General features: G+C 49.0%; 1 protein-coding gene across 3 annotated transcripts in view; it reads right to left on the bottom strand.

The window, feature by feature from the left end:
- Nos1 (nitric oxide synthase 1) overlaps window positions 1–13,970 on the bottom strand; it is a 174,168-nt gene that overhangs the window by 113,626 nt on the left and 46,572 nt on the right. Inside the window, exon 1 of one of the 3 annotated variants that reach the window (XM_021642746.2) lies at window positions 451–868. The exons of the other annotated variants lie outside the window; for them this stretch is intronic. The gene's annotated coding sequence lies outside the window, so the exon portion shown is untranslated. Of the gene's footprint in view, window positions 1–450; window positions 869–13,970 lie in introns of those variants that run through there. 3 annotated transcript variants of the gene reach the window in all.

The raw sequence follows: 13,970 nt of genomic DNA on the forward strand, positions 1-13,970 counted from the left end.
CAAGGCTGATGGGGCAAAGTTGGAAAGCCAAAGAACAGTGCTCCAGCAAGCCCGCCATTCCGCTGGGACCCACTCTGAGTCCACAACATGGTCGCAGGGGTCCGGGGTAGCTGGAGAGGGGAGAAGGGTTGTGCATTCCCCAGCCTCAGGCGGCAAGAGCGCCTGGGGTCACGATAGCCTGGGGTCACAATTGGATCTCCACCGTTGTGACAGGGAGGCTGGGGACGTGCGGGAGGTGGGGTTGGGAGGGTCCCCTGCCCCAGCAAAGTTGGAGCGAGGTGGCAGGACCCAACCTTCCTAGCTCTTCTCCTGGAACGGGGTCCGCCCCATTGCCCGGAGAGCCAGGCCGCCAAGGAGAGCCAAGTTGGAGCGCACACCACCCGCCTGAGCTGGCGCGCGGGTTTGAGAAAAGGGACGTGGGATAGCCTGGGTCCGGGGCTGAGAACTCACCTGCCTCCAAGCCCGCACAGTTCCAGGGCTATAGATGTCGCTGATCCCCCTGTCTCGCGCCTCCTCCTCCTCCCGCCGCTGCTGAGCGCGCGGAGGATCCTGAGCCTCGCTCCGGGGCAGGATGCTCCAGGCTCCGGCAGCGCCACAGGGTAGGAGCTTCCAGAGCGAGCGCTCCCCGCCCCCTCCCAGCCCCTCGCGCTCCCGCCTCGCTCCGCCCTAGCCTAGCCAAGTTCAGTCCTGGAGGCTGCCAGCGTCCCCACGCGCGACCCGGCTCACCCCACCGCAGCTGCCCCTCGGAGCAGCCGCTGTGCTAAGTAGCCGCTCGTGCCCCGCGGCTACATCAGTATGCAGGGACCCGCGCAGCAAGCTCAGCGAGGGTCGTGAGGGGGAATTTATTTCTTAATGTCCCTGCTTTATCCTATCACCGCTGAAAGGAATTAGCGGTGACGTCCAACCGGCTGGTTTATGGGCGTGGGGAGGGAGACGTCGCAACCCTCATTAAAAGGGCCGCTCTGGGCTCGGAAGCATACATCTTTTATGTAACCTAATTTCCATTTTTTTTCCTATCAGAAAAAAAAATCAACACACACACACAATGAAAATTTGGGGGACCATGAAGAGGACTGGATGTAGTGACCACCACAGAAAGGGAGGCTGTTTGGGCAGAGAAGGTCCTGGCTGAGGCAGGTGATTGTTTCTGTCCTACCTGGTGGTAGGATTCCTTAATGGGACAAACTAGAGCACCGTCCCTGGGGCAGGGCCAGAAGCCCCGAGTTAGCGGAAGCCAGGCTGGGTTCTGGCCCTGGTTCTTGGGTGGGCAGACGTTCTGGAAGAGATGCCTGGTTTTTGGTGTTTTTCGGAGCAGAGTGGAGGTGTGGTATCTTGGGGGAGCATGGAAAAACCCCTGAGGTTTATTATTCCTCTATGTCTGGGGGACCCCAGTACCAGGAGAGGCCAAGAACTGAGCTGGGGGAGGGGCAGACACAGAGCTCTCTTTCTTTCCTTCCTTTCTTAGGGGCTCTAACATATGGGTAACCATATAAACCCGTCTCCAAAGCTGTTTCTTCCTGGGCAGATTGCACAGGCGTTTTTGCATTTAGCTGTCGCTGTTGCTCACACACTCTTGGGGACGGAGTGTGTGTGTGTTCTGAGGGGAGGGGTGGACTCAAGGAAAGAGAGGAGGATTCAGACCCAAACACACAGACTCAAACACACCCAGGCACCTGGCTGCCAGCTTGATCTTCCCCCTCAGTCTCACCAAAGGCACAGCACGCTCAGGGTACAGTTGCATGGGAGCCAAGGGCCAGGCTACCCCTCTTTGTCGCCCACAGTCTTTGGATATCTTCCACATCCAGTCTGAGGAAAGGGGGTATGACCTTGAGGGGTGCAGGAGAGGATGAGGGGAGGAGAGACTGGGAGAGAAACCGAAGAGAAGGCTGGTGAGGTGTGAAGAATCTCCTTCAGGAAGGGCCCGAGAAATTCCATTGGCCTCCAGGGCTCCGCCACTTCCTGACTGGGTGTGCCAGATCTGGAGCCTGCTTCCTGAGCCTGACATGGGTCTTGTGCTGTGGTGAGGCTTGTACTGTTAACCAATGGTGACAATGCTCTTAGTTTAGTGTCTGGCATACAGTACCTGCTCTGAAAGAAACCAGCCATCCATGGTGATGCTGACTGGAAGGACTGACTCTATGCCAATGGGTAAATGAGTATCCCAAAAGAAGAGGCTGGATGGGTCCTTGCAGCCTGGGCCTGGCTTCTCCCTTTCAAAGTTGAGCACTGGGCTTCCATGGTGTTGGGTCTCAACACTGCTCCCTCAATTACCATGGCAACTGGGGAAAATCAGGAAACCAGGAAGGGAGGCTGCTTCTCCACTGGGCTGGCGGGGCGGTTCACCTGCTCCAGAGCCTCGTGCCTGCCTGCTGTGTGGGAGTCAGGGTGGCAGGTCCAGCATGAGCCATCTTCCATCCTGGCTGTGAAACTGAACAGCTAGTGGTCAGTAGGGAAGGTAGAGCTGTGACATGTGGGCTCAGGGCCAAGGCTGGTCTGTGCCTTCAGAAGCAGAGTTTGCCTGCTGGGGGAGAAGGAGACAGAAACCCCACTGCCCCCAATTTGGTGCTTGTTGCTAGGCGTCCTGGTGCAAGTGATGGTGAGGACAGGGCCAAGAGGTTCTGGAGACCCTGCTGGAAGGTCAGAGTTTGAGCCCAGGGGAGAAGCCTGCCACCATGAGGAGGTGTGTGTGTGTGTGTGTGTGTGTGTGTGTGTGTGTGTGAGAGAGAGAGAGAGAGAGAGAGAGGAGATACAGAAAAATAGAGACAGAAAAAGAGACATTTATGTAAAGACCAAGAGACAAAAAGCTCCCTCACCAGATAGACAGACAGACATACAGACAGACAGTCTTGCTATCCTCACTCACCCTCATTTTCACAAGGAGACCTAGGTTGTATACCAGCTACTCTGTCACAAAGGACCATGGCTCTCTCCTCTTGACCCTTCCTCATTTTGCTGGTTTTGAACTTTTACAGTTCATTAAATTGTCGCCAAAATGACAAGAAGTGGTCCCCTCCTAACTTCTGCCTAACAGAGGGGGTCTGTCCACAGCCTCCTCTACCCCCCAAGTAGAGGATGAGATAGTAGATACTAGAACCCAGATCCTGGCTGGGGAGGGGGGCGGTGTGTGGTTCAGAGGCAGCACTCCTGTGATGTGCATGAGGGCCTGGGTTCCATCGCAGGCTCTAGAAATAAAATAAGACTGAGCTCAAGTCCCAGGACCCCCAAGTGCCTACTCTCTTGTGGAGAAGAGGAGAGGAATGAGGTCAAAGCCACCATGCTGGGAGTGTCGGGGAGAAGGGTGATGGCTCTGGGTGTTGGGAATGTTCTTTAGTAACATTTGGCAGAACTAATGTCCCCAAGAAGAACAGGGGAAACAAACAAACAAACAAACAAGCAAACAAAGACTTTTGCCATTGACTAGGCAGACCTGGGCAGGGCCACGGTTCTCAGAAGGTTTCTCGGGCGTGGTGACTTGATGGTGCTGTGCCGGCTTGATTCTACCAGAGGTTTTAGGCGTTTAGGGGTAGGTGATAAGGGTGTCACCTTGCTCAGTCTGAGAGAACCAAGCTGGCTGTGGGTACATCCAGGCATCTGCTCCAGGCCAGACACCACAGAAATGGCTACCACAGGGCCTCGCCACAAAGCCCTGCGTGGACAGTGGGCAGAGAAAATGGTGTCCCGTTTCCCCCTGTCTCCTCCATGGTCCTCTGTTCAGAGTTGGCCCAGGGAAGCCAAAGGAAGAAGGGACTCAGTTTGCTTACTCTATGTAGCTGCCACCGAGGGCTAATACATTACCCAGGGCTAATGAAAACATAATTATCTTCTTTTGGCTGTAGAGAGGGGCTAATTTAATCGGCTGCGATCGAAAGGCATCTGCTGAATTTACCCATCAGTGAAAACACTTGAAGGGCCTGGGAGGGGAGAGAAGAGGAGGGCGCCGATGGCTGGCTTGCAGCTGTGTCCAGGCTGCAGGGTGTCTACAGCTCAGCTATCAACAGCCAAGGGCCCCGGCAACCCCCAAGTGTCTACACAGGCGCAGACCTGGGCCTCCGCTCTCAGGCCTCTCCTTTGACACTTGTAGCCTCCGCTTCCCGATTCATAACGGAGTTCAATTATTCCTCTTATAATGCAACTTGAGAGACTAAGTGAGGTGATGGGAGAGGACGGGTTCCAGCATATTCTATGCATTTAATAAAATAATGGCTTCCCTGCCCCTGATTGGGCAGGCCACACTGAGATGAGGGGTCCTTGTATAAACACCCCCTCTTTGGAGATGCCCCTGCTCAGAGCTCCCGTTCTGCTCCTAATATACAGTACAAATTCAGGGTTAGACTGGCAAGAAACTCACAAGGGTGGGACAGTCAGTCTCTCTCCTAGCTCCAAGCCACTGGTTCTCAGAGATTGTCCCTGGACAGCTAGGTCACTGTCCCCTGAAAACCTCTCGGCAATGTTTGGGGCTGTGTTTGAGACACTCCTATTGAGAGATTGTGAGATTCTCACTGCCAGCCAAAAAAAAAAACCAAACACTTGTTTAAACAAGTGAACAAGGAGCCAAGAGTTAAGACAGAGCTCATTTACTCAAGGACAACTCTCTTATGAGGCACCAACTGTATACACAGCTCAGTGCAACGAATTCTTTCAGCCTCTTCTTTAACTTAACACTCACATTCTCTCATACCTCGGTTCTGAGGAAGGCCCCTGAGTTGCAGGGGTGAAGACAGACCCAGGGCTGTCTCTCCATCGCCACAGCAAGCAGACCCCCTCTGTCTCTAAAGCGGCTCTACCCATCTCTCTGGGTGAGAGCTACTGGTTTCAGGGGTGAAGTGAGCTAGCGCCTGAACTCAGCCCTGGATGCCTGCCTAGGAGCTGTTGCTCGAGTGTTGTTATTGTGGGACTCAGTGCCCAACAGTTTCCTTTGCAAATGAGAAGTCTTTTAAACGCTGCCTGGCATTACACACAGGGAGGCCAGGCCCAGAGAGTTCCAGGGCCATCTAGGGGCAGCAGCCTGTGGGTGGCTGATTAGTTGTTTCCTTCCAGTTTGGGGATCATAACAGAGAGTGTTTCATCTAAGCCTTAGAGCTAGAAGGCTGGCAGGCCAGACGTGACCTAGTATTGGTAACAGTGGTATCGGAGAGGGCAGGATCCCTAGGGAGGGAGGGGGTGTCACAGTTCCTGAAGATGTTACCGGAGACCAGAAATAATTTGTAAGACTCTGGCAGAGATAAGGGTGAAACCACTTGAGGTTTAAAGGAAAAATCTGGGCATAAGAAATAACAGGACCTAATTGTCACTCATGGGCCTTGTGAGCGTGGGTAAGCAGCTTTGAGTCTCTGGGCCTCAGAGGAGAATTTAATGTGAAGATGAACCAGAAAATCTAGTACACAAAGCTTTCACAGTGCCTAGAGCCTCTTTAAGTGGCTCCCAGACCTGGTGGTTTGTCTCCGTGGGTCCCTGATGGCTTTCGGCTTTCCCAAGGTAGCTCAGCAGAGAGGCAGTTCCCGAAATTACTGACAGATGGCGCTAAGCCTTCACGTTAGCCAACTTGCTTTTTGAGCCCCGCCAGGAAACTGTTAGAGCTTCTGTAGTCAACTTTTGGGACTTCTGGCCTGGGTCCTGGCCAAGCTGGGCTGATTCAGGCAGCATAAGACTTCTGAGTCTATTTATGTCTTCTAGCCCAAGCCTCGCCTTGTAACTTCCTGTTCCTTTTCAGGCCCTCTCAGTGTGGACAGATAGGTTGGAGTTTACTGTTTGAAAGGTCTTCTAGAGAACATAAAGTGGTCTGAGTGTGGGGAACGGTGGGGTCTGCAGAGAACTAGAACATGGGTCTCATCTAAATGCCTTCACATCCTAATATCGCCACCAAATTAAAGCATGGGGACCACCCATTGGAGAGTTCTGACCACAGATTTGGGCTTCAGCTTCTGTGAGTGGTGCTATGTGGTGCCAAGGGAGGTCTTCACCATAGTGTCACCAACTACCAGGTGCCTACGAATTCTCCAATGTTCATGGATGGCCCTCTCCCCCAAACACGAATAGCTGGGATGGCAGTGTCTTCCGCAAGCTGTTGGGGAGACTGAGGCAGATGGCTTCCCAGTGCCACCTTGGCTGTTTTATGGCTTGGAGGTCACTCCAGTAAATTGATTCAATTGGATGTCAGAGCCCAGGGCCTTTTGACTGGGGAGAATAAAATAGCTTCTCCCAATGAAAGCTTTGAACTCGAGGGTAAGGCTGACAGGGTCCCATTGTGGGGGTGCAGACAATAGAGACAGGACAGCACAAGTCTGGTTCCTCATCTCTGGCTGCAAACATCTGAAATTCAATGACACAGCTTCTCACTTTCTCTGTTACGACACCCCTCCCATATCCAAGCAGAGATCCCACGTGACCGCAGCCCTCTTCACCACAACACAGATATCCACAAAGAAGATCAGACCTTTGGCGGCTACTGAGCAGTCCCTGGGGGAGATCAGTGGGGAAGTGGAGGACAGAGGAGCAGGTAGAAATTCCAGCTTTGTATTCTAGAAAGCTCCCAAAGCCAGCAGCAGGTATGGCAATCCTTCACCTGACTCTTCCTCACCTGCTGTGTGACCTTGGGCAAGACTGCTCCCCTCTCTGGGCCCCTATGAAATAAAGGAGGGGCTAGAATGCAGCTTTCATCTCCACTCTGGGTTTGCTCTGAGTTCTGCAGCAGCTTGGCAGGGTGCAGGGTGAAGGCTGGGGAAAGCTGCTGTAGCCCTCATGTCCCCCCTCACCCCTGTCGGCTTTTTTGTTTTGTTTTGTTTTATTTTTTTTTCCTTTCCTTCTTGCTTGTACATCAGGATAGGAGTGCTCCACCCAGCTTCCATCATTCATTTAGTCACCCACACCTCCCTCTTTCTGGTATTTGTGTGTGGAGCACTGTGCCAGGAGGTGGGGCAGGGAGACCCTTAGTAGGATGTTTGTCCCTGGAGGACCCTGAATTCATGGTCCACGGCTGTCACCAGAGTGCTAACTCTCTGCAGTCCCTATTGTCTGCACCCCCACAACAGGACCCTGTCAGCCTTACCCTCTCTTTCAAAGCTTTAATGAGAGAAGCCACCTTTATTCTCCCCAGTCAGACGGCCCTGAGCTCTGACATCCAATTGATTCAAGTGGACGTTCTCTAATTGTGTGGACGGGCAGTCTCTAATGGTGTGGACGACGGAGGAGCTGGTGCCGTTTAAAAGCTTAGGACTCAGTTCCGGGCTCTGCCTACTCCTAGCTGTTTGGCCCTGGGCTGGTTCTTGGTCTCTTTTGAAGGTAGCAGCTATGCTGGAATCTTGATGGTTTCCAATGTCTAGCTGTTAGCTAACATTTCCCAGGTAGTCAGAAACTTAACCCAATTGCTTGAGAGGATTTGGCAGCCCTTCCACAGCCCTGATTTTAGAAGCCACCACCACCACCACCACCAGCAGCAGCAGCAGCAGCATCTGGGTTGTGTGGCACCTGTACATTTTCCGTCCTGGTCCCCGTCAGTGACACTGGAGGAGGGGCAGAGCATGGCTATCTGAGTTTTAAGAAGCCACTTGCACTTGTGATGTGCTAAGTAAGCTTGGGACATAGTTCTATATATTCAAGATAGCAAGAGGATTTTTCCCTTTAGTTATCCAAATGAAACTGTATACACAGCAAGGCATGGTGGTACACGCTTTAATCCCAGCACTCAGGGAGGCAGAGGTAGGCAGATCACTCTGAGTTCCAGGCCAGCCTGGTCTACAAAGCCAGTCCAGGACAGCCAAAACAAACAAAAACAAAAACAGAAGAAACGGTATGTACAATTGTATACAAAATATATATGTATACATACACATATACATTACTTTATTATCATTGGAGATAGGGTCTCATGTCGTCCAGAATGGTTTTGAACTCCCTATGTAGACAAGGATGAACTTGATCTTCTGATCAAGTGGACATGTACCGCCATGCTTGTTTTTGTTTGTTTTAATTAATTAGCTATTTCCTTTTTTGAGACAGGGTTTCACAGAACCCAACAGTTAAAGTAGGTAAGAGCATCTACAGACGTTGGAAATACACAAGAGCCTAAAGGGCCAAAGCACTGCTTTGCAGGAAAAAAAAATGCCCAGAGGGATTGCAATATCTGACTTCAAATTGTACCAGGGAGCCATAGTGACAACACCAGCATGCTGCTGGCACCAACCCAAACATGAAAAGTTGAATAGAACAGAGGGACCTGAGATAAAGCCATTCTCACCAAAGCTCTCAAAGCACTGGAGAAAAGACAGATGCTTCAAGAAATGGTGGTGGAGGAACCGGATATCCACAGGAGGAATGAAACTAGGCTTCCTATTCCTCTGTGCAAAACTCAGCTTGTAATAGGTCAAAGACCTTAATACAAGCTGCCATACTTTAAGATACAGACACAGATGAGGACTTTCTGGACAGGACCCCAGCAGATCCGGAAATAATAGCTGGAAGTGCCGAGTGAAATTGCATGAAACTAGAAGGTTCTGGATTAGGGAAGAAAACAATTAAGTGAATGCAGACTGGGAGAAAGCCTTTGCCAGCTCGTCACCTGACAAGGGCATAGTATCCAGGATCTATGAAGAGTTCAAACAAATAAACATTAAAGAAAATCATCCAATCATTAGTAGACAAACGAACTGAGATTTATATTAGCTTTTCTGTTGCCATGATACACACCATGACCAAAAGCAACTTGGGAGGAAAGTGTTTATTTCAGTTTACAGTTGCACAGCACAGCCCATCACTGAGGGAAGTCAGGGCAGGAACTCAAATCAGGAGGCTGGGGAAGGAGCTGATGCAAACCAAAAAGGAGTGCTGCCTACTGCCTTGCTCCCCATGGCTTGCACAGCCTGCTTTCTTGCACACTCCAGGACCATCTTGCCTGGGAGACGCACCGCCCACAGTGGGCTGGATCTTCCACACCAATCATTAATCAAGAAAATGCCCCATAGCCTTGCCTTCAGCCAATCCGATGGAGGCAACGCCTTCTTCCCAAGAGTCCAGCTTGTGTGAAGTTGACAAAAACTAACCAGCATAAAATTCAACAATGTTATATTTAGCTACAAAGGAAACACAAAGAGACCGAGGTTGTAGCTCATCTCAGTTGGGATGGTTATCATCAGAAACGTTGACTGCTAACATGTGCTGGCATGGACGGGGGAGGAATGAGCCTTTAGGTCCCCACTGGTGGGAATGGAAATGGGTCCATCCGCTGTGCAAATCAGTATGAAGGATGAAAGCAGAGTCAGACACGGGGGCTGCACAAGCCCCTCAGCTCAGCTCAGGAGGCCAAAGCGGGAAGATCAAGGCTACGTGGTGAGGTGAAGGATACCCTGGGATGCAGGTTCAGACTTTATCTTTAATACCAAATCCAACCCCTGACCCCAGCAGCAACAGTACCGTTCTGTGACCCAGTTACACAATTGCTGGCTGTAAACCGGAAAAAATCCAAGTGGGCAAACCAGAGAGCTATTCACACAGCCACGCCCTTCCCTGTGCACACATGTGCACTGCAGCACTATCCACCAGGGCCAAGTTACAGAACCAGTCTAGATCCCCATCATCAGATGGATGGATAAAGAAAACGGGGTGGATACATAATGGAGTATTATCCAGCCACAAGGAAGAACGAAATTGTGTCATCTGCAAGAAAGTGCACGGAGCCAGAGATCATGATGTTAAGTAAAAATAAGCCAGATTTGGAAAAACAGACACAGCATGTTTGCTCCCATACAGGAAATCTAGACTTAAAAGGAAATACAGGGATGAAAGTAGAAAGTAGAAAGTCTTGTGAGGGGCAGGCTGAAGGAGGGGTAGGAGCATAAGGGAGGGTGATGGGGGAGAACATTTTTGAAGTCTATTACATACGAGCTTGAGAATGCCACTTTTTAGCATAATTACTATACACTAAAAACAAAAACAAAAACAAAACACCCTGTCTGGAATAAAAAAAGCAATGTTTCTGTTGGAAAGCAAAGAAGCATATGAAGAGTCTCGGGGTAGCATAAAGACCCCCTCCTCTCCTGCCTCCATCCAGGAACCTCTGAAATACTTAGAACTTCCAGAAATACAGCTTAAAAAGCATTGCCTAGGGATTTTTTATCTTGCTACCTACACAGCAAGCAGTCCATCTGTCTGTCCATCCATCACCTGCCATCTACCCACTCACCCACCCTTGGGTATGTGAATCTGACCATCAATCCATCCATCCACACACACATCCACCTACCCATGTATTCTTGCACACATGAAACATTCATCTATCCACCCATCCACAACCCATCAGTATAAATATGTGATCCATCCCTCCATAAATCCATGTATCCATCATCCATTGATATAGCTACCCACCTATCCATTCATACATGAACCCATCCACCCATTATCTATTCACCCATCCATCCATCTATGCATACATAAATCCATCAATATATCACCCATTCATTAGTCCACCCATCCACCCACCCAGTCATACACTTGTCCACTATCTGCCCATGCATGCATCAATTTATTCATCCATATAACTATCTGTCAATGCATATATGCATTCATCCATGCATTGTTTTTCCATCATCTATCCACCCATCTATCTATCCACATATGCATACATGAATCTATCATCCTTCTACCTATCAAACCATGCACACATGAACCCATCCACCCATCCTTTCACCAATCCATCAATCCATCCATTCATCATCAAAACATGTCTAATCCATACTATATATGAATCCATCTATGCATTATCCATATATATATATATATATATATATATATACACACCCACCTATCATCCATCCACATAGAAATCCATTCATCTATCATTCATTTATCTCCAACCACCCACCTATGTATACATCAATACATCGCCAATCCATCCATCCATCCATTCATGCACTCATCATTCATTCATACACCTATCTACTATCCATGCATGCATGCATGGGTTTATCCATCCATCAATCATCTGTCAATGCATGTATACAAACATCTTTTCATAAATGCGTTATTTCATCTGTCATCTTCCCACTCATCTATCCATCCATCTGGGCATACATGAATTCATCATCCATCTCTGCACACATAAATCCATCTACCCATCCATCCATCCATCCAGTCATCATCCACACATACATCCATCTGTCCATTCATTCATGCATACATTAATCTACCCATCACTACCTATCTACCCACCAATATGTCTATCTTCTATTTACCATCCATCTATGCATACATAAATCCATCCATTAATGCATTCATGTATCATCTACTCATATAAACATGAATTCATCCATCCATCTGTCTATCTGTTGATGAATCCATCCATTCATCTATCCAACCATCTATCCGTGCATCCATTCATGCATCTATCCGTGCATCTATCTACCCACACATCTGTTCCTGCCTGTGCACCTGATGTCTGCATCTGTTGATATCACAAGCTTCATGCATTTCTATCTGTATTACCAACAAAACTGGTTCCAAGCTTATTTGTAAAGATCAACATTGGAAGACAGAAACATCGAGAGCATTCAGAAGCAAGGGAGATATGTGCTTGCTATCACATCTATAAAGATATTGACTGCCTTTGGGACAGACAGCAGGCTTTCTCATCATGTGAGAGTTGGTTTCTTGAGTTTTGGATTTCTCTCCTGAAGATAATCCAGGTCATCAGTTCATCTTTGTGTTGCCTGCTGGGAACTGGATCCAAAGCCACTACCCTGGTTTCTACTGTGGACGTGAGTAATAAAAGCCTGTGCCTTTGACCCAGGCATCTGTGTCACCTGCAAATGTACATGAAATGCAGAAGGTCACATGGCAGCTGACAGATGGGCAACAACCTCCAACTATCATGGTTTTGATACTGTTTGGGATCTGCACTCAGCTCTGCATTGGCTCCATCATCATATAGAACACTTGGGTGATGATACGGCCTCAGAGAGCTTTCAGTGGCTCCTCAGGAGCAGGGTAAGATGCTCACGGACTGAGCAGTGCTGAGAGAGAAGAGGTGGAAGCTTTGGGGCTTAGCACAGACAAAGCCGGCAGACACTAGGAAGAGCCCGCAGGGAGTGGCTCTGCTCCAACACCCTTTCTCCAGGGCATGGTGCCTCTGCTTCCATATCTGGCAGCAGCCCTCAGGAATGCGCACTGCTTCTCCACCTCTAGGGTCCTAGCACTCCACACCAGCATTAGGTACACAGTAGTCATTTAATAAAAGTCCACTAACCCACAGGCACATTTCAGGTAGCATTAATGGTGATGATTGTAACTGATAGATAAGCCATAGGCCAGCTGATGTGTGAACTCTCACCAACTTGGTAGACAGCATACAGGTCCTCAAACTGAAAACCCAGGAAGTTCCATATCCACAACTTACTATGCTTTGCTCTGAGACCACAAGTGGAAAATTCCATACCTGACCTCATGGGAAGTCAAGATAAAATCACACGGATAATACCGCATAAGACCACCTTCAGCCTGGGTGTGGGAGGCACACAGGAAACAGAAGTGAACTTTGTGCTTAGACCCAGGTCCCATCCCAGCATGGCTCATTACATCGATGCAAACATTGCAAAGCCTGAAAAACATCCGAAATTCACATTTCTGCCCCCAAACATTTTGGAGAAGGGACAAGGCCTGTTTTTCATATGTGCATACTGTTTGCTGCCCACTGGTGAGTTGTAGAGTCAGGTCTGGGTCCAGGAGATTTGCCTCTAGGGTCTCTGCACTTACACAGCATGATGGTGGCTGGTGATGAAGGGATAGGTAGGGGGGCCAGTCCTGAGTCCAGAAAGACGAGGAAGCAAATAACATCAGAGTACCATTGCTACATGGTTGCCATGGTTACACACTTGCTCTGGGTCACCCCTCTTCCTCCTCTTGCCTCTCTGTGAGTTGGTCACAACTGGCTGAACTTTGGGGGAAACTGAGGGAAGCAGAAGTACTTGCTGGAGACTATGTGGCTAAGTGGTGGCAGTGTTACAGTTTGAATTCATGTCTGTTGCACTTGGATGCCCACCAGTTCTTAAAGGGAAAGTCTGTGAGTGAAGCCTAGCAGGACTCAGGGTGAGACCAGGATAAAGGAATATACTGGCAGGCTAGTCTCTGGGACAAGGTTGAACTGATTCATATTTGCTGCCCAGGGGTAAATGAGAAAAGTGGTACCCTCCTTGAGCTTTCCAGCCCGGCTATACTCCATCATTGCTGCACCCTGCTAGCCAACATGATGAGAGAGAGGATGACCATGGAAGCCACATGAAACTTAGATTTAACAGCCATCCTCTGCCTGACGCTAGCTGTGTGACCCTGGGCCAGTGACCTAACCTCTCAGAGCCAACCTCACCCTCCACCAGTATCTATCTAACTTTTACATGCTTGGAAAATCACAGTGACAAATAGCCACAAGACACTGGTGTGTCTCAGGCACCTAATTTATGAGAATTCATTCATTCTTTCTGTATTCAACATTCATGGATGGGTGGATGGATGGATTTATTGATCGATTGCTTGTGTGTGTGTGTGTGTGTGTGTGTGTGTGTAACAGTGTATGTGTTACATAGTGCATGCGTGGAAGTCAGAGGACAACGTGTAGGAGTTGGTTCTCTTTTTCTACTATGTGGGTCCTAGGGATCAAACATAGGTTGTTTGGGTCAGTGTCAAGAGCCTCTACTAGCCAAGCCATCTTCTATAGTAAATTTTTAAAAATGATATTACTATTACTTTCTATGAAAAGTATGAATTCCCACCGTGTTTTTCTCAGCTATACCAATGAGTATACATAGATATATATTTATTCCCACTTCTGCAAAACACATGGTCCACGGGTTAGCATTCAGTCATCTGACAAATATTGGATATCCACTGTATGTCTCAGACCAGAGGGAGATCAGTAAGCTGACAGGCCTGGAACAGCCCTCATGGGGACTGTATTCTCATTCCACAAGCAAACAGAGAAATAATATAAT

The sequence above is a fragment of the Meriones unguiculatus genome, chromosome 4 (assembly GCF_030254825.1).
Source record: "Meriones unguiculatus strain TT.TT164.6M chromosome 4, Bangor_MerUng_6.1, whole genome shotgun sequence".
Lineage (NCBI taxonomy): Eukaryota > Metazoa > Chordata > Mammalia > Rodentia > Muridae > Meriones > Meriones unguiculatus.